Below are 27,780 nucleotides of genomic sequence, written 5' to 3'. Positions count from 1 at the left end.
TGAAGAAATTAGTTCTTTGAAGAAATCATCAGGTTTCACTGTTATTCAACTCTTTGTGACCCCATTTGAGGTTTTCTTGGCAAGGATGCTGGGATGGTTTGCCATTTACTTCTACAGCTCATTTTACAAATGAGGAAACTGAGGCAAATGGGGTTAAGTGACTTGCCCAGGGTCACACAGCTAGTAAGTGTCTGAGGCCAGATTTGAACTCACGAAGATGAGTCTTCCTGACTCAGGTCTGGTGCTCTGTGCACTATGGTGCCACCTCGCTGCCCTAGGGCTTTCCCCACTATACTATGCTGCCTTTCTGTCCCTTTCAAAGTGACTAAAAACATTTTAACCAGGCTGCCATAGCAGGAAATCTTTCTCCTTAGAGATGTGCGGTGGAAATGACAGCATTTGAGCCAAGAGAGCTGTGTTCTTGCCCCAGCCCTGCTATGGGTCACTTTAGACAAATCTCCACCTTCCTCATCCATAAAATGGTGGCACTAGATGAATCTGAAATCTTTTCCTGATCTAACTCCTATGATTCCATCCCGATTATTGACCACATTTTCAGGGGATCAGACCTGTCGTTGGTATAAGGAACTAACACAGACCAGTGTCTGCTCTGCAGATGTGATAGGGCAAAGCTGCCCCTGGGACCTAAATGGCCCCTGGCTTTCCTGAGGCAGATTCCAGGTCCTAAAAAGTCCAGGCTCATGGTTTGTCTCTCTCAGATACGGTGGTACCGGTACCCAAGACCAAACAAATCAATATACCCTGATGATTACTAACCAGCATTTCCAGATGAAGAGGAGGAGCCCCCATCCTGAGAAGCTAAGGGCCAACCCTCTCATTTTACAAATGAGGAAACTGAGGCCCCCCATGGGGTGAAATGATTATTTCATTGTCAAGCAGGCCCTACCTGGATCTCCTGACTCCCAATACCGGGTTCTTCCGTCCCACCATCCATTATCTCTGTGTTAGGACTAAATAAACCTGCTGCTTGTTAAATGTTTAGTGACTTGTGAGTGTCTTATTTCATCCAGTCGTCCTGGACTATGAGGGTGCTGGCATTAGAGCCGTGTCTGACTGACTGGGGCACACAGGCAATCGATGTCAGAGACTAAACATGAGCCTGACTAGGACGCATGTTCTCCTTCCACTATCAAGATGGATATCAACCTGGAGCAAAAAGTATGGACGAAAAGCAAAAAATAAAATATTTTTAAAAATTTTAAAAATGAGTTCCTACACTCTCATGGATTATACTTTTACTAATGGTATCATTATAGCTGTCTGTATGCTTATGTGTGTGTGTGCAATGTACACAGCACACTCGCATTAATCTTCTTGTAATCTCAAGGGCAAAAACCAAAATGGCTGATGGGGAATGCGTCAGTGACACATCATCCTTTCTCTCTAATTAAAATTTAATCACAGTCACAGTCACGGGGCTCTGCAAAAGAGCCTGGGCTCTCTGAATGCAACCATTTGAGTCTTCCCAGGCAAAATGAACTCACTGAAGTCCATGCTTTTTATAAGAATCTATGCTTTTTCTGGTTTGCAAAGTGCTTTATAAACATTTTCTCATTTGATCATCATAACAATACTGGAAGAGTAGATGCTATTACTATTCCTATTTTACAGATGAAGAAACTGAGGCAGGCAGAGGTTAAGTGACTTGCCCAAGGTCACACAGCTGGATTCAAATTCAGGTCCTCCTGACTCTAAGTCCAAGACTCTCTCCACTGTGCCTCCTAGATGCTTTTGCTCTAATGCTTCATTGGCCATGTGAAGGTGGCCTCTATACTAGAGAAGTACTAGCCCTGGCAGCTTCCAAACTGCAAAGGGGTCTAATAAGGGTCTCTTGTTCAGTCTGAATGAACAAATATTCATTAGGTACCTCCTACTGGTAAGGCTCCCTTGGGTTCAATTATCCGAAGACAGCTCTTTCTCAGATCAATATAACCAGCCCCAAACTCTCTCCTGAGATAATCTCACACCGTCAAATACCTATTAGTCATTTCCAGCTGGATGTTCTGTATGAGTCTCAAACTCAACAGGGCCAAAACTGACCTCATTTTCTTTCCCCTAAAACCCTCCCTTCTCCTGAATTTCTCTGTTATTGTAAAATGTGCCACTATCCTCACAGTCACCCAGGCTTGAAACCCTGGTGTCCTCCTCCTCACCAACACCTCCATATCCAATGTGTTGCCAAGTCTCGTCAATTTCCCACATGTGGGACATCTGTCCACTCACACGGTCACTATGTCAATTCAGATCCTCATCAACCAACTGACTTGGCTGTTGCCATGGCTTCCTGCCTCAGTTTTCTCTCCCACTCCTACTCAGCCTCATCACTACCCCCCTATTTCTTGGATTAGACTATGGGACCATGAACTCTAAACCCTCCATATAAGGAAGGAGCTCAGCTCAGAACATCTCTTCATTTCTCATCTTTGGGACTTCTCTACCATGCCTCCTTCCCCTCCCTGCTCCCACCACCTTTTTAGCTTCCTTTTGTAAGCTCCTTGAGGGCAAGGGCTGTCTTTTTTCACATCTGTATCCCCAACTTTAGCCAAGTGCCTGGCAAATAGCAGGTGCTTTAACAAACATTAACTGACTGACTCCAATCCCTCTTCTTTTCACACAGCCACCAAACAGGTCTGACTATGTCATACCCCTACTCCAAACCCCTCAACAAACATCTGTGGCTCCCTGCTACTTGTAGGACAATAAACTCTTCTGTTTAATATTTAAATCTCTTTGCAGCCTGGTGCCTCTATCTCTCCAGCCTTACGACATATTCATTCCCCTCCTGGCATTCATACTGGTCCACTCACTGTCCTTCTCACATGTCATCCTTTTTCCAGCCCAATGCACTTGCACTGGCTGGCCATCCCCCAAGTCTAGGGCACAGGAAAGTGAGGAGGTCCCTCCTCACTGCCCCTTCAGAGAATCCCTCTATCCTTGAATATTCAGTCCTGATGCTACCTTCTGCACCAAAAGTCTTTATTTTGGACAAATCTCTATTTATTTCATTAAATATTTCCCAATTACATGTTTTAAATGTTTTAACATTCATTTTTTAAAATTTTGAGTTCCAAATTGTCTCTCTCCCTCCCATCCCTCCCCCACCCCTTGAGAAGGCAAGCCATATGATATCAGTTATACATGTGAAGTCATGCAAAACATATTTCCATATTAGCCATGTCTGTACCATGGCTTTTTTTATTTAATCCCCTTGACAGTCTGGGGAAGCCTAATGCTACTGTGGTTTGCTGCCTATATTCTTAAGTGAAAGAAATGTGAAATTTTACTTACAGCTTAATGAAGGCAAAGAAGTAATTATTTTGGCCATCCAAGTTCACAGACCCCCTCCCCTCAAATCTATGGACCCTAGGCTAAGAATCCCCTTCCTAATCCCCCAAGCTGCTGGTGCATGCCCTCCTTCAAAGCACCCTGTATTCACTATACATACATTATCAAGTATTTATATATGTTCATTAGAGTGTAAGCTCCTTGGAGGCACGGCCAGGTTTTTTGTCTTCATATCCTCACAGCTTAGTGAGATACCTAGCACCGAGTAGCTACTTAATAAATGCTTGTTGATTCACTGACACCAAACCAGCCCATGCCCTGGAGAGCTTATAAAGGCCAAGGTCATCTACTGCACCCTGGGCCACCACCAGCTGTCTTGACTTCTGTCTTGCCACTGGACATGGATGACTCTAGAGGAGAGAGTAAGGCTAACTCCTTTGCACAGCTCTGCCTCACTTACATCCAATCCACATGTAAGTCAAGACATCACCCCATGACATCATCAGTCCTCTTAGAGAATGAAGGATGAACGATAACATTTTACTGTGAATTAGCCCATAGAGTTTGGAGACTCATCTGGCAAACTGTGGAGGCCACCTTTCTGAGCCAAGATTTGCTTCCAGAGAGGAAGCCCCAAATCAAGAGTTCTGCAGATTCTTCAAGCATTGAGAAGCACAGATGAATGTCCTGGTACTCCATGGGCAATCAATAAATGATGCTGACTGACTAATATGCGATTCCAATAGGTCTGGGATAGGATCATTTTAAAAGGTATGGAAGTAGTACAAAACAAGGCATGTTATAGGTTTGCAAATCAATTAATCAATTACAATCAATTTTTATCCCTGCCCAGAGAGGCTTCAAGCCTGAACTAACTTTAATTCAATTCTAACAAAGCCTCTACTTAGTAACAAGGACTGTGTAACCAGAACAAAAATAATCCCTTCCTTCTAGGGGCTTACATTCTGGTAGGAGGATATAATACCTAAACAAATCAACCTCTAAACATTTAGATTTCTAATTTCATTAGAACATCCACACCCTTTCTTAGGACAGAAACTGCTAGTACTTTCTTGGCATCCCCATGAGGAGTCACATACAACCAAACAACAAACACAGGTATCCCTCAGGGTTCTGCCCTGGGCCCTCTCCTCTTCTCCCGTAATAAGACTTCATTTGATCTCATCAGCTCTCGTGGACTTAATTACTATCTCTATACAGACATACAGCTATCCACCTTACCCTAACTTCTCTGCTGACTTCATACACCCAACTACCTTTTACAAATCTGAAACCAGAGGTCCAGCAGCTCAATATGTACAAGACAAAACTATCATCTTCTCCCCCAAACTCTCCCCTCCACTCCATTACTGTAGAGGGCAAAATCATGCTCCCAACCTAGGAGTCATCCTGGACTCACCATCTGTCGCATGCCATGTCTCCCCCTACTCAATAAACTGCAGGGGCTTCCCATTGCCTCTAGGAGTAAATCCAAAATGTTTTGCTTGGCATTCAAAGCCCTTCATAACCTAAGCCCCTTCTACCTTTCAATCTTCTTACACCTTATTCCTGATACTTACTCTTCTATCCACTGACACCACACTTCATTTCTTGGCTCCAGGCATTTTCTTAGGCTGTCCCTCATGCCTGAAATACTCTCCCTCCACTAGGACTACTTAGCTCCCTGGCTTCCTTTAAGTCCCAACTAAAATCTCACATTCCATAGGAAGCCTTTCCTGTTATTGCTGTTGTTGAGTTGTTTCAATCATATCCGACTCTTTATGACTCCATTTGGGCTTTTTCTTGGCAAAGATACTAGAGTGGTTTGCCATTTCCTTCTTCAACTCATTTTACAGATGAGGAAACTGAGGCAAACAGGGTTAAGTGACTTGCCCAGAGTCACACAGTAAATGTCTGAGACCACATTTGAACTTAGGTCTTCCTAACTCCAGGTCTGGCACTCTATCCACTATGACATCTAGCTGCCCTACTCCCAAGCTTTTCCCGACTCCCCTTAATTCTAGTGCCTTCCCTCTGTTAGTGATTTCCATTTAGTATGTATATAGTTTCACTTCGTATTTATTTGATTTCATGTCTCTCCCACTACACTGTCAGCTCCTTGAGTGCAGGGACTGTCTTTTGCCTCTTTTTATATCCCCAGGACTTAGCACCATGCCTGGCACATAAGAGGCACTTAATTAAAACTGAATGATGTGCTGAAAGTACAAAAAAAACAAAATTTACCAGCCTAAAGGAGATTTTACATGGAAAAACAACCTGTACAACAAACATGCAGTAATGTGGATGTGAGGAGGAAAGGTCTCCCATGGGTGGTGGCCCTTAAGCTGAGCTTTGAAAACAGCTAGTGATTCTAAGAAGTAAATAAATACAATATACATTCAAAATAGCACAAAAGGGAATAGTTTCAAAAGGGAAAAAAAACCACTAAAGACACAGAGGCCTTAAGTAGGTGTTTTAACAATCTGGCTTGCAGCTGTTGTGGGGGTGAAAAGACCAACACAAGCCCAACAACAAGAATGCTACCAGCACACTACAAAAGCCCAGATTCTGTTGATCTGCTTTAGTAAGGAAAACAAGTTAAGGGGTTGACAAGCTTACTTTAATTCAGCATACAAATACTATTCACTTATTTCAGGGAAAAAACCAGCACCCTGAACTTCAGAGCAAATACAAACAAATTACAAATATTGACAGACAGGCCAAATACAATTCATCGTTACCAACATCTAGGTTCAAGCCCGGAGCTCATAACAAGGGCTGACCCAGAGTCACGCTGGCCATCATGGCTGTGGGTGAGATCTCCTAAGAAGAGAAAGCCAACCCCCGGTTTTTATCTTTTTCAGGGTCAAGGGTGAGTCACACACGCGATTCACCCACGGGACCTAGAATCGTCACAAAGAGGCGACTTAAACCCACATGGTCTAAAAGCCTCTGATTTCCCAAACATGTCACTCAAACTCATGTGCAAACTAGGCCCTCCCCTGAGGCAAGGAGGTCACCAAGGATTCCAAAATCTAATCAAGGAAACAAAGGCCAAAGTCTTCAAGAGCACTTGGTTGAACTGAGTGCTAAGAGCCCATTTTGTTTACCAACACAGTAGGAGATGGCAACACCCAAGTTATGCTTGGAAAGAAGTTGGAGATTTGAAGGGTCAGAGGTGAGGAAAAAGAGAATTCCAGGCATTGAGGATGACTTGTATAAGGCAAAGAGGTGGGAAACACAATGTAGTATACGAGGACAAGGGAACAGCTAGCAGCCTAGTCTGTCTGGCATGAAGGGGAAGAATTTGAAATAAGGCTGCAGAGATCCTTAGGAGACAGATCATAGAGGGCTTGAAAGCCAAGCCAAACACTTATCTTAGAAACATTTGAGAGCCATTGAAGATTTTTAAGAGTAGAGGGAAAACATCATATATGTAGTCAGAACATATCACATCTTGTACTTCCCCAGGGCAAGGGTAACAGCACTCCGAAGTTTCCCCACTCAAGGTATCGCTTACCAGTAATGGTGCAGGCATCTCGGTATTTCCTGCAATCGGACACATCTTCCAAGGCTTCACTTACATAGTGTTCTTCGTGAATGCCCGGACTGCAGGCTAAGACCGCATGGTCACAAGTCTCAGGAAGGGGCACAGTGGTGGCCAAGATGTCGGTGGGCAAAGCTGTGGCGTCCAGCTTGGCAGGTTTCACTGGGATATACAAACTGCCATGGGGGGACCAGTGCTGGGAGCTCGAGGGATCAGGTCTAGGTCTTGTGGACACAGCAGCTCTTTGAAAAGGGTCTGCGAAAAAAAAAAATATCAGGTCAGTAGAGGAAAGCGGTAAGTTCTGCATTGTCTAAGCAGGCATTCACAAACATGTTTAGTGAAACAGACAGTTACTTAGAAACATAAATTACCTCCTTTCATATTTAAACAGGTTAACCTGCAGGAAACTCACTGAGAATACGTGAAGTCTCTTGGCAAGACTCAGGGAATTGTGCTCCTCCCCAAGCAGACAGAGTAGGGAGTGATAAACCAAAGACAACCACACCAGGGTCAGAGCTGAAGTCAATCACCCCTCAGGCACCCCCACCATTCCTACCAACCTAGGCCTCAGTACTTCCCCCACCTTAACACTCCCTTCCGCCTTCCCAAATTAAATCAATCCCCTAATTGTGCCTCAGGCTACAGGAAAAGTGCAGTAATCAACAATCCTAAAGTTAGCAAATTTTCTCATCCATTAAGGAGGAGCTAGGTGGCTGAATGGATAGAACGCTGGGCCTGGAGTCAGAAAGACCTGAATGGGCAAGTCACTCGACCCTGCTTGCCTCAGTTTCTCATCTGTAAGATGGAGTGGAGAAGGAAATGGCAAATCACTCCAATACCCTGGCAAAGAAAACTCCAAATAGGGTCACAAGAGTCAGACAAGACCGGAGACTGAACAACAAAAATACCCCCAGGACTTAGTACGGTAATGGACACAGAGTAAGTCCTCAATGAATGCTTGTGGATTACTCTGGTTAAGAGTGAACATTTAATCTGATAACATGGGTGAACAGAAACTTAAGCCCTGAGAACCAATGCTTTTCCCTCAAAGGGCTCAAAGAAGCAAAATCGAATTATTAAATGACAATTTGACATATACTGTATCTATGGTTTATGGGGATGGGCGAGACGTAGTGGTTTCTGAGGTCCTTTGGGACTCTAAAATTCTGTGATACAATAGTCTTCCTGAAATATTCCAAAGAACTTTTGCTGCCAATATTAATGGCTCTGCTCATAAATAAGGACAACCTAATCTAAACTCAGAACTTTTTTAAAAATAAAGTCTTTAAGAAAGCAAGGATTCTTTAAAGATGACTTCACTTTTAGGCATTACAATTAATTGGTATAGGAAGCTTTGGTTTTGATACATTATGTAAGATAGTCCTGGTATAAATTTTCAATATGGTTACTTCACTGTCCTAATTATTACCTTGTCATGAATCAACTTTATAATCTGCACAGACCTTCAAATTATGAAAATAATTTTGTTGTTTTCAGTCATATCTGATTCTTCATGTCCTCATTCTGGGGTTTTCTTGGCAAAGATACTAAAGTGGTTTGCAATTTTTTTCTCGAACTCATTTTACAAACGAAGAAACTGAGGCAAACAAGGTTAAGTGACTTGGCCAGGGTCACATAGCTAGTAAGTGTCTGAGGCCTGATTTGAAAATAATACTTCAGAATAATTGGGATTAGAATCATCCTACTTCTTATCCAAGAATTTGCTTAGACTTAGAATTTTCCAAGTATTTGTCTTCCTTAATCTATTGGCTTTAAATGTGCTGGTCATATGTAATGCCCATTAGTATTTGTTAAAAATCATGTTGATTTGTGAGAAGAGTAAAGCAAAGGGTGAAGAATGGGTTGAACAAGCTCAAATTTAATTTAATTTAATGTTTAATTTAATTCAATTTTTAAAATTTAATTTTAATTTAATCCAATTCACAAACATCTATTAAGCACATACTACAGGCCAGATACTGAAGGCACAATGACAAAATGTAAAACAATTCCTGTCTTCAAGTGGTTTACTTCTACTCAATATGACACAGTGGAGAAAAGCTTTGGACCTAGTCAGTTGTAACAGGTATTTTCTCATCACATCTCCATGAGGTGTGGGTATTGCAAACATAATCACTATTTTACAAATAGGGAAACTGAGACAGAGTGACTGAGTAACTTGGCTTTAGATCACAGAGCTAATCTGTGTCAGAGTTGGGATTCAAATCAAGGTTTGCTGACTTCCACGTCCAGCCCAGTCCTCTTCACAATGTACCCATGCCACCTTCTGGGAAGGTTATGATTCTCAAAGTGAAGACCTTTTCCCACAACAAGGATTGGCAGATCTAAAATAATAATAACAGAGGCTTAACTGTATTCCTACACAGGGATCTTAGGAATGTTTTGTATCCAAATTATGTGAGTTTTGTCCATAACAAGATCTGTTTAACCAGGCACAGGGCAGAGATGCAATGACCTGAAGTAAGTAATGCTGAGATAACAGCCCTGAAGGGCAAAGTACACTCTTTATGCATAACTGCTGACAGATATAATCATTTTCCATTCTGAGTTATGCCTTGTTGCCCTTTAATATGAAACTTACAAGAGTTTCAGAGCTGCTCTGTCTAGCAGTATACAGACTTCTCTGGAAGCCAGCCTCTTGTCTCCCTCTGTCCACAACAAATCTCCCTTCGGTGTTTAGTTGTTGTTTGTCATATCTGACCCTCTGTAACTCCCCTTTGGGTATTTTTTGCAAAGGTACTGGAGTGGTTTACCATTTTCTTCTCCAGCTCATTTTACGGGTGAGGAAACTGAGGCAAACAGGGTTAAATGAGTTGCCCAGAGTCACACAGCTAGTAAATGAGGCTGCATTTGAACTCAAGTCTTCCTGACTCCAGGCCCAGCACTCTACTACATCACCACAGCTTTCAGTGCTATTATTCAAATAGCTTCTTAATTGGCCTTTGGGCTTGAGTCTCACCACCCACTCCAATTCATCCTACACTCAACAGCCAATATTACTTCCTTAAATGCAGGTCTGATCAACTCACAACCCTAACTCACTAAATTCTGGTGGTTCTCTATTATCTCCAGGATCAAATATAAATTAAATGCCTTTGTTTGGAATTTAAAGCTCTTCCTGACAGAGTTCCTTCCTAGTGCTCAAGGCTTATTTGTTGTTACTTCCATTTCCTTCCTTCCTCTCTTTCTCCCTTCTCTTTCCTTCTTTCCTTCCTTCTTACCCTGCCTGCCTGCCTCCCTCCCAGAATGCTCTCCTCTCTCACCTCCACCTCTTAGAAACCCTGGCTTCTAGCCCTGACTCAGCTCAAGCACCACCTTGGGCAGGAGGCCCCTTCCCATCCTCCTAGCTGCTACTGCCTTCCAATAAAAAAAAAATCACCTTTTATCTATATTTAGTTTATGTCTATTTACCTACACAGCTCCTCTATTAGAATGTAACCTTCTTGAAAACAGGAACTATTTTTTATTTCTCTTTGTATACTCAATACTTAACATGGTGCCTCACACATAGTAACATCTTAATAAATGCCTTTTGATTAAGAGTAAACCTCACACTGTAACAGATTACCAGATTTCTAAGAGGCAACAGTAATGAGTTAAGCTTCATACTATTACCAAATTATCAGGCTAACAAATTATGGGTTATGAATTTTAAGGCAGCTGTGACAATGGCCCTATATCTCCTTTCAAGTAGCTATCCTTTGACCAAATTCCATGACCAAATAGTTAAAAATGCCAAGCATACATATGCTTACACATAAAATTTGTATATTTCGTTACAAACTTCAAAATTCTTTAAGCTGTCTCTCAGTGTGTCTCCCTTAATAAAATCTTTACTAGAAAGAGATATGAACAGATCCTCCCAGTCTGCCTCTTTAACTCCATTTGCCTCAATTTACTCATCTGTAAAATGCGCTGGAGAAGGAAATAGCAACCACCTCAGTATCTTCGCTAAGGAAGTGACCAAGAGTCAAACATGACTGAAAAATGACTAAACAACAAAACATATAAAAATATATGTCTGTATACACATATATTTACATATATAACTATATGTGTATGTGTGACTGGTTATTTCCTGCCTGTTAAAATAAGGTCAAATTTTGTATGACATTTCTCATTGCTCTCATTGGATTACAGATTTGTAGCTGGAAGGGACCCCAGATGCCACCTACTCCAACCCCCTCATTCTAAAGATGGGGAAACTGAAGCCCTCAAAAGTGAAGTGACTCTCCCTAGGACAGGGCTGTCTAAAATGCCCACAGTGCGATTTATGCGGCCCACCTACAAGCATAGAAATTTACATAAAAGATTTAGTAAAGGAAGCCAAGCTATCGCAGAGCTCTCACTAAAATGGCAAATCAAAATATATTGTCCATTGTTTCAATAAAAACCTAAGGTTGGACAGCCCTGCCCTAGGAAACCCCAGCAATGACTGGTAGTGACTCCACAACCCATGTTCTTCATGTTCAGTATCTTCTGACTCTCCTTGAAATGACTGTTCAGTGTGTTGAGGCCTGAAGTTTCTGAGGAACCATTAACCTTTGGCTGAAATCCTCCTTTTTTGCTCCTGAATCCTATTTTGTGACCCTTTCTCTCCTGCTGAAGTCACCAAGGTAATAATATTAAAATAAAAGCTGACATTTAAATCATGTGAAGATGTACCAAGTGCTTTATTTCATTTGATCCTCAGAGCAGCCTGTGAAGTAGTAGGTACTATTAGTGATTTAATTTAAAAGATCTTGTCAAGTTCTTTACGGAATGCCTCGACTTCCTCCTAGATAAAGGATGTTGGTATGTAAGCGACAATTATCTTCATGATGGTCTGTTTGATCATGTTCAACATGAACCAAGTGTCCAACGATGTGCTAATTGCTGACTTTGGACACAAGATGAAAACAATTTCAGTTCCTTTGTCCTCCTTCCAAGAAGGCTCCATAGGCTGGCTTTCCATGGATATTCTTAGTAAATCCTGGGCTGACGGTCAGCTTCCTAACTATTAGACCAGGATCTCATGTTGCCCACCATTGTTGTTCCGTCGTTTCAGTCACGTCTAACTCTTCGTGGCCACATTTGGGGTTTGGGTTTATTTTTTGACAAAGATACCAGAGTGGTCTGCCATTTCCTTCTCCAGCACATTTTACAGAAGAGGAAACTGAGGCAAACAGGGTTAAGTGACATACCCAAGGTCATACACTGTATGTGTCTAAGTAAGTGTCTAGTAAGTGTCTAAGGCCGGTTTTGAACTCGGGAAGAAGAGTCTTCCTGATTCCAGGCTTGGCACCCTATCCACTCCATTGAGTGCCAACAGTTAAATTAATGTTCATAGATACTAAGAACTAAGAGAATCTTATTGAGGATTTGGGATCAAGTCAGTCTAGACACTTTCCAGTTTTCAAAAGCACTTTCAACATCTGTTAACTACTTTGGTTCCTCATAAAACCACCATATAGGAAGGCAGACCAAGGTATTAATCATGCCCATTTTACAGAAAAATAAACAGACTCATTAGAGGGGATGTGACTTACACGAAGTCACAGAGTTAGCCAGTGAAAGAACTATAGTTACAAGCCTGTCTCTCTTTTTTTTTTTAACTCACAGATTTAACATGCTAAAATCATTATTTAAATCCACATTCTCACAGTGATCAAATGAAATGACGTAAAGTACTCGGCAAAGCGTCCAGGGCCACATAAATTTTTGGTAACGTCTAGTGCTCCTTTGAGTTTGGCACAATTCTGAGTTAAAGAAAAGGAAAAAAAAAAAATCACAAGACCTAAAGGTTCCTGAAAGGTTCCAGCCTTCTCGTCGTGTGATGGAAAAAGCCTTGGAATGGGAGTCAGGTGACCCTAACCCACCGTGAGGGGCTGCACGACCACAGAGTAATCACTTCACCCCTACAGGGGAAGCCTCTAATTCCTCATTTGAAAAATGAGAAGGTTGGACCTAACATCCTCCAAGCTTTTCCTCTTTGGTTCTATAAATGGAATGTGAAGGGAAAGGGGAGGGAGTGAAACGGAACGATTCTTGTCCACCTCCTAGATCCCTCCTCTCCACAATTCCGAGCTTGGCACATTATTCCTTACACGGTCCATAAAAGACTCCCTTCCCAGCCTTTCCGCTCAGCTCATCACTTTGTGCAGGGAGCTCCCGGTTTCACATAAGCACGGGCTTCCCAAGAGAATGACCTTATTCCCTCCGTAAAGGGACGGGCTCAGCAAAGAAGTTGAGAGAGTCAAGGCCAAGTGTGCTGAATAATAATGGGGCCAGATTGGTGCTCAGTTGCCAGGGAGGTTCCAAAACATTTATGTCTGAACATCTCTGCTCGGATCCCCAATATATGCAGAAGCCATGGATTGACACAAGGATTTTGAGAAAAACTTTCCCTTCTCTAAATGCTGTCCTCAGACTTAAGTTAAGCTTTCATCACAGAGATAAATCACATAGAACAAGTCTTGTATGAATGGCTTAGAATCAAAAGTGAGTTTGAATAAGAACACATGAGAGAAAGGCAACCTACTTGGCTTTTAAATACCATGGCCAAGAAACCTTTCACCAATGAGGGGCAGGGCGGGGGTGGGGGGGGAAGGAGAGACAGAGACAGAGAGACAGTGATCTTAAATTAATAGGCAGTTTTCCAGGTCTATCTGTGCTTAGATTTAAAAAAAAAAAAGCACTTTGTTTTTTGCGGGGAGGATGGAAGACAAGGTTAGTGATTCTACCAGTGCAGGTAATTCTATGTATGGAAATGCCCTAAAGTAATGCAGATAAGCAACTTCTATCTGACTATTCCTGACCCCAAATGGAGTTTTCTTGGCAAAGATATTGGTTTGCCATTTCCTTCTCCAGCTCATTTTCCAGATGAGGAAACTGAGGCAAATAGCGTTAAGTGACTTGTCTAGGACCACATACCTCATAAGTGTCTGAGGCTAGATTTGAACTCAGGTCTTTCTTACTCCAGGCCCAGTGCTTTATCCACTGTGTCACCTAGCTGCTGCAGAGTCTGCAACTTATAGTCTTAGAAGACTGCCTGGGGTACCAAGAAGTTACATGACTTGCTCCTGGTCCCCCAGTCAATATGTAACTGAGACAGGACTTGAACTCAGTTCTTCACTCCAAGGCAATCCCTGTACCAGTGAATTAATAAACATTTCTAAGGACAGTTAATATTTGTATACCACCTACTATATGTCAGGCCAACTGTGCTAAGCATTTTACAAATATTGCTTTATTTGATCCTCACAACAATTCTGGCATGTAGCTGCTACTATTATCCCCATTTTACAGACAAAGAAACTGAGGCAAGCACCTACTATAGGTCAGGCACTGTGCTAGGGGATAAAAAGACCAAAAAAAAAAAAAGAAAAGAAAAAAGAAAAGAAATAGTCCATGCCATCAAGAAGCTTGCATTCTATTGGAATTCACTACAAGATGCTTCTCCAAAAAGGAGAGTTTAACTATTTCTTGATGCCTTCTGGTCACTACCACGAACACTCACTGTATAGAACATATTCAGTAATGTCTTCAAGGGCTACTGAGCTATGGAGGCCTCTTGAACTTACCTCTACTAAATGGTCACAGATTGCTTTGCTTTTTTAAAATTTTTATTGCTCCAGGGTATTAAATTCTAGTTTTTCTTTTTAAAAAGCTTTTCCCTCTCCTTCCTCAAGGTCAGGTTGCTAGCAGTTACCTTTCATGGCTATCAGCCTATTCTAACCTCCTGGCCTCTCATAAACTTTCTAATCTTTCTCTGGAAAGGGAATACACATTAACAAGCTTGTAAGAACTGTATCTAAAGAAAGAGCAAAAGAGATCTGAGCAAAGGTCTGAGAAGTCTTCCTGAGTTAGCTGCAAGAGCTTTATTTAAAATATTACAGACTTCGTGACATTTGGCATCTCAGAGGCCTTCTCTGATAATTTTTTGGTTCTCAGATAAGTCCCAGATAGCTGAGGCTGCTGGATAAGTGACCTCCAGATACATGAGGAATCATTATACCTGCAAGGCTATTTATTTAAATCCATTTAGCTCAGCTGGTGACAATCTGGCTCATAATCAACGTTTGCTCTCAACAGGAATTCCACAGACATTTAACTGTAAGTCTGGCCAGCTTTGGCCCAATGTTCCTTCATGATGAGGGTCCAGCATAAATTGCCACTCTTCAGGAAACCAGTCAAAGTGAAAAACCAGCTGATACTGGTTCAAGAACACTACTTTCACGTATGAAAGATACCATGCTACTGAACAGTACAAAGAAGGCATTTAATTCAAACATTTTGGAAGGCAATCTGGAATCATGCCCAAAGAGTTATGAGGGAGGAAAGCAGGGCAATTCAGGTTAAGTGACTTGCCCAAGGTCACACAGCTAGTAAGTATGTCAAGTATCTGAGGCAGGATTTGAACTCAGGTCCTCCTAACTCCAGGGCTGGTGCTCTACTCACTGTGCCACATAGCTGCCCTCCATATTTTTGACCCAGCAATACCACTACCAGGTCTATTTCCAAAGATGATTTGGGAAAGAGAAAAAAAAGTCTATATGCTCTAAAATATTTATAGTAGCTCTCTTTGTGGTGGCAAAGAACTGGAAATTGTGGGGATGCCTGTCTATCAGGGAGCAGATGAACAAGTTGTGGTATACAATCGTGATGGAATACTACTGTTCTGTTAAGAAATGATGGGCTCGATCATCTTAGAAAAACATGGATAGACTTGCATGAAATAATGAAGTGTGAAATGAACAGGACCAAGAGAACATTGTATACAGTAATAGCAATATTGTTTTAAGAGCAACTTTGAGCAACTAAGTCGTCTTGACTTATAAACAGCCAAATTAACTACAAAGGACACATGAAGATGCTGTCTGCATCCAGAGAAAGAACAAAGAAGTATGTACAGAATGATTTTACACACACACACACACACACACACACACACACACACACATTTGTGTCTAATGGTAGCCATGGCGGGGGGAAGGGGGGCAAGTTACATGATAACTTTATTATATATTTAAAAGGAATAGCAAGTTGTACATAATAGGTTTGCAGTTTCATGTGCAATCATCTTTTTGTTCTACTCTACTATGTTATAGAACTGCTTATTTCTTAATTTCAGAATAAAGCAAATACAATTTGGAAAAAAAACAAAACAAACAAGGCATCTAACGTTCGTTTTGTGCCAAAGCTGGGGAGAGAATGGGGAAGGAACAGTGTTGTGGGAGCAACCAAGGGAAACACAGCTTTAGCAGGGCTGTCCTATCCTCTCCTCTTTCTCTACCTCATTTAACCTCTGGTACAATCACTCACTTATATGTAACACCAGTTCCTGAAATAACTGGACAAGTGATTAAGTGACAGAAAATATCCAGAAGAAGGTTAGCTGTTGGATATGGAGATAAAGTAATTTATAGATTTGGGGAGAAACAGGTTTTGGGTAGAGCAAGTTGAACATTAATGATATTTCAATTGTTTTTTCAAAATACAAAGGAACCACTAAAAAAAATTTACTATAAAATATCTTCTGTGTTTCTTCTCTTTCATAATTCATCCCATTGGTCATAATTCTTCTTTACAACTTGATTATTGTGTAAATAAGTTTAATGCAAAGGTACATATAGAATCTATATCAGACTACATGCTGTCTTGGGGAGGAGGGGGGAGGGGAGGGAAGGGAAGAAAATTTGAAACTCAAGAACATGTAGAACTAAGTGTTGTAAACTAAAAATTTTAAATCTAATAAAAAAGATTAAAAAAATATCTTCTGAAGCAAGGGCTTTCCTTGTGGGGAACTGCTTTGTCTTTCCTTTTGTCCCTAGATAAGGTAGAGGAAGATGTACCTGTGAATTAGACAAGAATTTCCCTCAATCCCTTGCATACCACAAGTGCTTAATAAATATTTGCTTAATTGAATAAAAAGGGAGAAAAAAGTGGAGATTTCCAAACTTATTCAATTCTTCAAAGCCTTAACTGTAGCCTTGCCCCTTTTTCTGCTTTACTGAGAAGGTATTCACCCCTCCACCATGCAGTGAAACTTCTGGGTCTTCTATACTCTTCTCTCTTGTATCAAGGGAAGCAATGGCTCTCTACCTTGCCAGGTTAACCCCTCCATCTTTCCCTTTATCCCATTCCTGCTTCTCTCAGGACCTTACTCCATCAATTATCCCCCCTCTCTCTAGCACAGCCTCTCCCTCTCTACTGGTTCTTTCCTACAAATATGAGATGGCTCTGGAGGACAAAGTGAGGCTGATGACCTTACACAGCCCTGCCTCACTCAAATCAAAGCCAACTGCAAGTCATATGTCATCATTTCCCTGATGCCATGGTCCTCTTCAGAAACGAAGGACAAACACATACACAAGCTAAAAATACCAATTTCTCTTTTAAATTTTTTTAAAGAAAAACCTTTTCTTTAACTTTTCCTTTTTTGCAAGTAGGAATTTTATTTTGGGGAAATAGAAAAAGCCACTGGAACTAGAGTCTGAGGTCCTGGGTTGAAATCACTTAACTTCTTTGAGACACAGATTCCTTAACTGTAAAATTAAGGGGTTAAACTAAAAGGCTTCTGAGATTCATACTAGCTTTAAATCTATGATTCCTTAATTCTGGGAGGTGTCATAGAGAGATCCAGGTGAAACATCACGAAAAAAAAATTGAGGAGGGAAGGATCACTTTCAAAGGAAAAAGGAAATGAGGTGGGGGTAAGCAGTAAAAAAGTAAAAACTGAGCCAGACCCTTGAAGGAAATGAGGAATCTCGTTGCAGGAACAGCAGAAAACACGAGCAAAAGTATTATTTTCCCAACCTAGTTAGAACTGACGAGACATGGGAATTGATTGTATGCAGAAGGAAAGAGTCAGCCATGACTTCAAAGTTGGATTCCAGGTAACTGGGAGAGGGACAACCATCCACAGAAAGAAAAGTTGGGGGAGAGGCAGGTTTGAGGGGAGAGATGGACAGGTCCGTTTTCAATAACATGAGTTACATGTTGGAAGAAGGTCACCAACCTTGGGTCAGAACCATTTGGAACATCAGTATTTGGGAGAATGAAGAAGAATCAACAAAAGAGGCAGAGAAGAAATAGAGACATAAGAGGAAAATCATGAAACAAGAGTGATATGGATGCCAGAGGAAGACAGACTATGAAAAGGGTGAGAATACCTTTGTTTTTCCTTTATCTACTCATTGAATCTCTTATAATCTGACTTCTTTCCCAATCACCATTACAACTTGTCTTTGGAAAAATCACTAATGACCTCCTAGTTGCTCAGTGTAATGACCTTTTCACAGTTCTCATCCTCCATGACCTCTCTGAAACCACCCTGTCCCTCTTTACTCCGCTGGCTTCCCTGACACTGAATTCCGATGTTTCTCTTACTGACTTGGACACCGCCTATTACCTTCAATGTCTCCTCTCCTCCTTCCCCAATCTCCTATATCTATATACAGATGATCTCCATCTGTCCATACCCATACACTCTTTACCTTAGTGATCACATACAATGATTTCCTCTTTGGCCCCATTACTTCTTCCAAACTCTAGCTACACATTGCCATCTTCTTGTTGGTCATCTCCATCTAAGTATCCTGCCCTTACTGGTACCTCAAAAGTCCAAAATACCCACAATGAACTCACTATTTTTCCTGAAAAAAAGTTGGTCACAGACCCATTTTACTCAGAGCCAGACAGGACCTTAAAAGTCTCATAATTTTATCCCTCGCATTTTATAGATTAGGACATTAAGAGCCAGAAAGGGGAAGTCACTTTCTTGGAATGGGATGGTATGATCTCATACCCCTATTTTAGTATGAGTTCTCCTTTCAACTGGTAACACTGATGGCATGAGGAAGAGAAAGAGGAAGGGCACTGGGGTTAAACTAGTAGCCCCTCAGTTTAAGCTATCTAGCCGGTAACAGAATAGATACTAGTGACTAGAACTGAGAAAAAGGAAGGCCAGTAGGTTCATAGTGAAAATTCCATCTGGAGAGGAGGAGCAAACTAGCCTAGCAGAGAAGATGGGGTCCTATAATAGAAAGAGTAATGGATTTGGAGTGGCTCTGCATTTCAAACTCAGTTTCCTTAACTGTAAAATGGGAAGCAGGGCAGGCTAGATGACCTTAAAAGTTCCTTACCGCTCTAAATCTATAGTTCTATGGCTTGGCTCTCCCGAAAGGTGGTAGAATGTCTGAATATTTAAAACCCGATAAAGAGACATTTTTGTTTTGAAACTCAAATGCACATATTCAAGTATGGCACTAAACTAAATTTGGATTTCTAGATTCCCTATTCTAAAATTTACCCTCCCCAATGCTTATCCTTCTGCCTGCCCCTATTTCTGTTGGCAATACTATTTTCTCCCTAAGTCAACCAAGCTACTCCTAAGAAGTCTGATCAAAGTAGTAACCAACCATGTTTCCAGAGGACCTATGATGAAGCATGCTAACCCTTCTCCTAACAGAGAGGTGATGGACTCAAGATGCTGAGATAGGAAAACAGACATGGCCACTGTGTTATTTTGCTTGACTATGCTTATTCGTTACAAGTTTTTTCCCCCTTTCAATCAATTTTTAATTGGGAGTAGGAATGGAGGAAGGGTCTGTTAATAATAGTATTGCCAAATAATGTCACTGAAATGTGTGAGTGTGTATGCGTGTGTGTACATAATGCCCAGAAGAAAAACTCACAATGAAACACACAAGCAGGCCAGTTTTGAAAGCAATACACAGAATTTATTATATACTTTAAAAAATAAATGTGTGAAATGCAAATTGACATTTTCATATAGAATCCTCTTTTTTTTTGTTCTGCTGTCTTTATAGAAATGCTCTTTTTCCGTATTTAAGCTCAAAATAAAAATTGTTTTAAAAAAAGGAAAATGGACATTTTTTTTCCAAAGAATTAATTTATTTGAGCACATAGAAAAAATAAATTGGGTCTGTCTCATGTAAAATATTCTGCAAACTTTACTTCAAATCTTTCTGTTTCCCAGAGGATGACAACAGCAGTTGAGAAGGAGGAAATGATGTAGAGGGAAAAAGAATGTTTCTTCCCCAATACTGAGGGGGAAGGCAGGGAGCTGGTGATTAACATGAAAAGGAGAGAGAAGAGAGAATATACTCAGCCTGTACCCAAAATCTGGACCTTAAAGTACCCGTTTTGCAGCAGAACAATGTGAAAAAATAGTCTCAGGAATGCTCAGCCTTACAACTCAAAATCCCAGGGCTAAATGTATTCCCTCCCTCTAACTGCCCTAAAATACTGATCTAGCTCTCTCCTTTGCCTCTATCCACTTCCTACAATGTGCTCCCACTCCATCCTGATAAAAATGATTAAATATAAACATCCTGAGGGCAGGAACTGGTCATTTTTACCTTTGCATCCACAGTCTCAAAGATAAATGTCTGTTAAAATGAATTGGAAACAGAAGCTAATGTGGTTTCATATTCAAAAGCTCTAAGACATTCAGAATGTGTTAAATACTATTAGACCTGTTAAAGAAAACTACTTTGGAGAAAATAAAATCATTTTAAATAAAAAGGATAATGGGGAAAGAGGAAAGACCTAGTTAAAAATTACACATGTGTGACCATTTAAGTATAAAGAAATAAAAAGAAAAATATTCCCTCAAAGTCAGTAAGTCAATAAATAGGACCTACTCTGTGCCAGGCACTGTGCTAACTACTGGGGGATACAAAAAAAGGGCAAAAGCCAGTCCCCGCTCTCAAGCAGGTCACAGTTTAATGAATAATCAACAGAGGGACGGCAATAGAATTAAAGGGGATAGATGGATTAGGAAGGCTTCCTGAAGAAAGTAGGATTTTAGCAGGGACTTGAAGGAAGTCAGGAGAAGAGATGAGGAGGGAGATGTCAGAGAAAGGAATAGGGGAGAAGGAGAAGGGACAGCACCTACTAAGTGCCAGGCACAGAGTCAAGCACTATGAATATTATCTCATTTGAACCCTACAACAACCATGCAAGGTAGTGGTGTTTATATTCATTTTGCAGTTGAGGAAATTGAGACAAACAGGTTAAATGACTTGCCCAGGGTAACCCCTGGGTTACCAACCTGAGGATGGATCAGAACTCAGGTCTTCCTCACTTCCTCTCTCCCACTGCCCTGCCTCACTGCCAAGGGAAGCCAAGAGGAAGCCAAGCATGGCCAACATCCCTTATCTTCCTATAACTTGGGGTAGTAATGAGAATGCCATTTCACAGTGTTTTAGCCAGCTCTTCTATCCTCTTCCTCAGTCACCAAGGCTGGAAGGGTGAGCCCACACACCAACACATGGTTTACAATCACACAGACTTAGGGGGACTCAAATCCAGCTCTGGCTGCTGTGTGACTTTGAGCAAATGACTTCACTCCTCTGGGACTCAGTTTCCTCATCTGTAAAATGCAGAGGCTGATTTTGAGGACCTCTGAATCTAAATTTATGCTCTAAATCAGGGCTGTCCAAAATGCGCCTGGCCTGCGGGCTACAAGTAGTCCTCCATGGGAGCCCTGCCTACAAGCCTAGAAATTTACATAAATGCTTTAGTAAACAAAGCTGAGCTACCACAGAGCTCTCACTAAAATGGCAAATCAAAATACATTGTCTACTGTTTCAATAAAAACCTAAGGTTGGACATCCCTGCTCTAAATTCATGATCCTAGATGATACTACAGCTGAACACAGAAATAAAAATAGAACTTTCTTGAAGGTTTTTGTTGTTAATTTTCACTCATGTCTGACTCTTCATGACCCCATTTGGGGTTTTCTTGGCAGAGATACTGGAGTGATTTGCCATTTCCTTCTCCAGTTCATTTTACAAATGAGGAAACTGAGGCAAACAGGGTGAAGTGACTTGCCCAGAGTTACACAGCTAGTAAGCGTTTGAGGCCAGATTTGAACTCAGGAAGATGAGTCTTCTTGACTCCAGGCCCAGTACTCTATCCACTGTGCCACCTAGCTGCCCCTTCTTAAAGCTAGAGCAGATATTCTTAACCTGAAGTCTGTAAACTTGTTGGATTTTTAAACATATTTTAGCAGCTATTTCAATATAATCAGTTTCCTTTGTGGTCTTATGAATTTTATTTAAAATAATCATTCTGAGAAGGGGCCCATAGGCTTGACCTGACTGCCAAAGGGGTCTATGACACAAAAATGGTTAAGAACCCTTGGGGTCAAGAGCTTCCCTGTCTTAGCTCAAGTAAGGCCAAAGGCTGGCCAGAAAGATAGCAAAGGGAACCAGCTTCAGGAAAGGTCAGTCCCTCATCTCTTGTGCTAAACCACCACCAGAGCTATAACTCTATCAAGCAATAAACGTGTATAAGCACTAAGTGCACCAGGCACTGAGCTCAAGCACAGGAGATACAAAGAAATACAACAGTCCCTGTCTTGAGGAAACTTCCATTCTAAATGGGAAGAGTACATATAAATAAAATAAATGATCCATAAAGTCATAAATTTTCCCCTTTGTCGAAATAAAGGCTGCCTCCAATAGCACAGTACTATGGGACTCAGCAAGAGGTTTTTTGGGGGTCTTTCTTTGCCTTGTCTGACCCAAGGATCAAGTACCAGTTGAGAGACCACTCTGGAGCCCCTACTACAAAGAATTAAGGGGGGCAGTCCCATGGAGAGCCACACTTGGTAATACCTGCTGAGAGCAGCAGGGGGCTCTAAAGGGAAGAGAGCCTGCATATTAAGGATGGAAATTAACAGCTTTGGGAGAGAGATCCTCTTTCCCTTTCCCTTCCTCCTCCTCCTCTTCCTCCTTCTCTCCCCTCCTCTTCCCTTTTCCCTTCCTCCTCATACTACTTCTCCTCCTCCCCCTCCTCCAATACTACAAGGAACATGCTTGAAATTGGAAAAGGGGAACACAATTTTTGCACAGATTTTCTCAACTGTCACAAGTAGAGACTATGAGCCAGAAAGACAAAGAATTGCCCAAAATAACTTGATTGGCCTTCATGTCATAAAAGTCTTTGTCACAAGAGTTTACAAGCACATACAAAAGGGGCAAGAAAAAAAGGGGATAAGATGGGGGACTCTTAATGAAACAGATCCACTTGATCTAGTTTCTCATCAATTACATAGTGTAACTATACGGTAACAGTTTCTGAAAATAATCCTGCCACAGCATTTGTTGTTGTCATCATCATCAACAGATAACCTATATAGGGCATTTTAGGGTTTGCAAAGTGCTTTACATATATTATCTCATTTAATTGGAAACTCTCCAAAACATGTGACTGTTATTGTCCAGAGGGCAAGCTGGTTAGTGAGACATGCAGAAGGAAAGCCAGTGGTCTATTACGTAAGAGTTCTCTGCTCATTACAGTTCCTTGCAGCAAATTTATAATAGGCTATAAATAGATTCACTCCCTCCCCACCTCCACCTTGCAAAAGGCTAGAAAAACTGCAAAGGAAAGCTGCAGTGACTTCCTCCAGCTTTCACCCAAAATGTAGCCTATAGCGACATCTCATTGTAAATTCAAGTAAAATGTTGCTATAGAGTTGAGGGGCAGACTCTGTAGAACTAACATAACCTTCGAGATCCCAGACACTGCTAGATACATAATTAAAACCTCTATGTCTCCAATAAGGAGTCCTGGATTTGGAGGCAGAAGCCCTGAGCTCAAATTCTGGTTCTGTCTGTCTGTGTGACCTTGGGAAAGTCATTTAAATTTTCTCAGTTTCTCAGTTTCTTCATCTGTAAAATGAGAGGGCTGAAATAATTTGCAAATTCCCCTTACAGTGCTAAACTCTGCCACATTATGATCCAATAAGAAAGTATTTTCTATCTTGGAAATCAAGTACAGGGCAGTACAAGGAAGACAGACCCAAATCTGATTAAAAAAAAGAAGATACCATTTCCCACAGTGCATGCCCCTGAGAGAGCCTTGACCATTGGGGGAATTGCTTTAATACATTTCTCATTCTTTTTTCAAGTGTTATTGATGACTTTGGTTTTTATTTCATATTTACTTTCAAATACATTGCTTCCTCTCACCCCCAACCCACTGAGTCTCATCTTATTACAAAGGTTTTAAAAATAGGGTCCAGCAAAATCAACCAATATATCAACTTCATTTGACAGCACATGCAAGGAGCTCGAACTATAGTCTTCTACCTCTCCAACGAAATGAATTAGATGCATTTTCTCTTCTCTTCTCCGAGGCCAAATTTGGTCATTAGAATCACATGCTACTCAATTTTGTTTTCACTGTTCTTTTCTTTTATGCTGCTGAAGTCATTGGGTATACTCTTTTTCTGGTTCTGCTTACATTACTCTACGTAAGTTCATAAAAGGTTTTCTATGTTTCTCTGAATTCCTCTTATACATTATTACAATAATATACTTTGTTACAGTAATAGTCCATTATATTCAAGTATCACAATTTTTTTGGTCATTCTCTAATCTGAGTTAGAGTTCGCTACCACAAAAAAATGTGTTTTTAAATTCTTGGGTGTATACAGGACCTTACTGTCAGTCAATGCCCTCCATGGAGTACAGGTCTAGCAATGGACTACCTGGGTCAAAAAGTATAGACTTCGTAGTCAATTTTTAAGGATACTTTGAAATTGCTTTCTAGAATAATAGTGCTGATTCACAGTTCCACCAATAGTATATTAATTTTCTTATCTTCCTGCAAACTCTCCAACCTTATTTCCATCTTTTTTTCATCTTTTCCAATTTTCTGGGTGTGAGGTAAAACCGGAGTAATTTTAATTTTCAGGTTTCTTATTATTGGTGCTTTACACACAGTATGTAAGTATTTGATAAATGCATATGCATTCATTCAGAAAAATCTTTCATATGCGTAATCAAAGTTTGCAACTCATCTTTTAAGAGCTATTTGTCTTACTAGCTATATGACCCCGGGAAAGTCACTTAATCCTGACTGCCTCTCCAAAAAAAAAAAAGAAAAGAAAAAGGAGCTATTTGCTCATATCATTTTAAAATAGTATTTTACTTTTCACCAATTACATGTAAAAACAATTTTTAACATTCACCAGGTTTTTTTTTAAGTTTTGAGTTCCAAATTCTTTTTCTCCCTCCCTGAAATAGTAAGCAATCTAATATAGGTTATACATGTGCAATCATGTAAAACATTTCCATATTAGTCATTTTGTGCAAGAAAACTCATTGTTTATATCTTTTGTCTTATGTCTACTAGGAACATTTTGTCCAGCATCTACTAGGAAATAGTTTGTAGGCTTACATGTTGGCATCTATTTCCGCACTGACTATACATAAGCTTGTCACATGGTGAAGTCATCCAATGTGGACTTTTGATTGGGTGCAGAGGTTATGCTGGGGTTCACAGCAGCAAAGCCCTAGTCCAGAATGGAGAATAGATGAATCTGGGGCAGATGACGGAGACCTGAGGGTGGTAGTAGAGAGAGATGGCAGCCCTGCTGGGACAGGTGACAGTCTCTCTGGTGGTCATGATGGGGTGATGGACCCTGGACCCCTAAAAGGAAAAGACCATGTCTTTGAAAGCAACCTTGTCCCTGAATTTTCCCATACATTTCAGTAGCTCAGATCACTGGTGACTCCGACCAAGGCAACTGGTCCACCCCCGCCCACCTAGATCACCTAATTAGCTTACTTTTCATTTCTTTCACTGTTTCACCTGGCCCACCTCAGACCGCTTACCATTCCTTAACCCATCCAGATTCCTTTCAAGGTCTTTTTTGTACCACTCTGACCCCCATTAAGTTGCAGGTTCATTGGAACCCTGCCTGATCCTACAGGCTTTGCAGTAAACTTTGCCACTAACTGGAAGATGGTTTGAGTGTATGAATTCATTCCAGGCAGACACTGCCCTGTACCCAAAATGCATCAGTCACAGAAGAGGAAGATAAAAGGTAGAGAGGCAGGGAATGTGGGCCTTGGCCATGACATTTTGAACTCTGGTAACCCTTCTGGGCCCACTGATGGCTATAAGAGGGCAAAAAACAGCAAAGAGGCCACTGTAACTGAACACAAAGTTAGTGAAAATGCAAGAAGACTGGAAATGAAGGAAGAGGCTCAGTTGTGAAGGGTTTTTAATGGCAAATAGAATATTTCATACTTGATCCTGGAGGTAATAGGGAGCCAGGGGCGTTCACTGAGTAGGGGAGTGATGGGGTCAGACCCTCACTTTAAGAAAATCACTTTGGGGGCAGCTAGATGGAGCAGTGGATAAAGTCAAGAGGACCTAAGTTCAAATCCAGCCTCAGGTACTTAATAGCTGTGTGAACTTGGGCAAGTCATTTAATTCCATTGCCTCCAAACAAACAAAAAAACCAAGAAAATCACTTTAGCAACTGAGTGGATTATGCATTGGAGTGGGGAGACATAAGGCAAGGAAAACAGAAGGCAACTGCAATAGCCCAGGCAAGAAGCAATAGGAACCTATACAAGAGTGGATGTTGCAAGAATGAAGAGAAAGGTGATGACAGAGGTTCTGAAGGCAATCGTCACATATGAAGACATGACTTTCTATTTCCTATGTGAAGTATATGGGAGAGGTTACCAAGGAGAAAATGACAAGACATGACCACAGTTTGGGTATATGGGGTGAGTGCTAGGAAGAAGTCAACCATGATACTGAGGTTATGAGCTTGGGTAACTGACCTTAATAGTAAGAGGAAAAATGAAAGCTGGAAAGAGGAAAAAGCTTGGTGGGGAAAGATGAGTTCTGTTTTGGACATGTTGAGTTTGAGACCCCTACGGAAGGACTGGTACTCAGAAGAGTGATTACAACTAGATATATAGATCTGAGAATCATCTCCAAAGAGATGCTAATTGAATCAGTGGGAGCTGAGACAGCAGGAAAAATACAGAGCAGAGCTTCTTAACCTTTTTCTTTGGAATCTGGTAAAGATTAGGGACCTTGTTTCAGAATAATGTTTTTAAGTGCATAAAATAAAACATATAGGATTACAAAGGAAGCCAGTTATTTTGAAATAGTTATCTAAATGGGGCAGTGGATAGAGTGCTGGGCCTGAAGTCAGGAAGACTCATCTTCCTGAGTTCAAATCCTGCCTCAGACATTTACTAGCTGTGTGACCCTGGGCAAATCACTTCACCCTGTTTGCCTCAGTTTTTCTCATCTGTAAAATGAGCTAGAGAAGACAATGGCAAACCACTCCAATAGCTTTGCCAAGAAAACCCCAAATGGGGTCATGAAGAGTCCAATATAACTGGAATGACTGAACAACAAGAAGTTATCAAAATATCATAACCAAGTTCACAGATCTAGGTTAAGAACCTCTGGTAGGGCCCAGAACAGACCTTGGCTAGTAGGCTTGACCTGGAAGGATGAATATCCTGAAAAGGATACTGAGAACGAATGGTCCAGCAGGTAGGAGAGGATCCAAGAGAGAGCAGTTTCATGAAAGCCTACTAGAAAAAGTGCATCCAGGAGGTGACGGATAGGATCAAAGACTATAGAGATGGAAGAGAACTGGGGAAAAGCCATTAGATTTGGCCACTGAGAGAAGGATTCAGCTTTGTCTTGTGTTTCCCATTTCTCTTCAGGGTTTTTACATAAGAGAGTATGAAGCTCCTCATCCTCCCTCCCAAAGTATTATCATGAATTAGTTATAAGTCAGTCAAGTCAGGGAAAGGTCACTGCAGAGTATTACACAAGAGACATTTAAGAAACCATGTTACACAAACACACAAAGTTTGTTGTTTGTTGGGTTTTTTTTTTAATCTAATCATATGAGCAGGTGTGTTTTGGGAGGCAAAAGTTAGGACAGAGGAACTGGATAGCAAATTGATACCATTCGTGACCCTAGAATTCCCAACCTGTCCAACGACTCTGTTTTGTTATACCCATTACAAGAGTTTTCATCCACAGTGAAAATCTCTGAGAGTTCTGCCTTTAAAAAAAAAAAATCATGAGTTACTGTGACTCACGATCATGGATTAGTCTG

At 41.0% G+C, this 27,780-nt stretch overlaps 1 protein-coding gene across 4 annotated transcripts in view; it reads right to left on the bottom strand.

Annotated features, from left to right (window-relative positions):
• The window catches only part of TRAK1 (trafficking kinesin protein 1), a 238,668-nt gene that overhangs the window by 137,383 nt on the left and 73,505 nt on the right, over positions 1-27,780 (bottom strand). For 3 of the 4 annotated variants that reach the window (XM_036759409.1, XM_036759411.1, XM_036759415.1), the window contains exon 1: positions 6,827-7,102. The gene's annotated coding sequence lies outside the window, so the exon portion shown is untranslated. Of the gene's footprint in view, positions 1-6,826; positions 7,109-27,780 lie in introns of those variants that run through there. The other variant, XM_036759410.1, reaches the window with a different exon arrangement.

Source organism: Trichosurus vulpecula, chromosome 5 (assembly GCF_011100635.1).
Source record: "Trichosurus vulpecula isolate mTriVul1 chromosome 5, mTriVul1.pri, whole genome shotgun sequence".
Classification (NCBI taxonomy): Eukaryota; Metazoa; Chordata; class Mammalia; order Diprotodontia; family Phalangeridae; genus Trichosurus; species Trichosurus vulpecula.
Note: the sequence above shows the minus strand (reverse complement) of the source record. Positions and strands in the feature narration are given on the sequence as shown.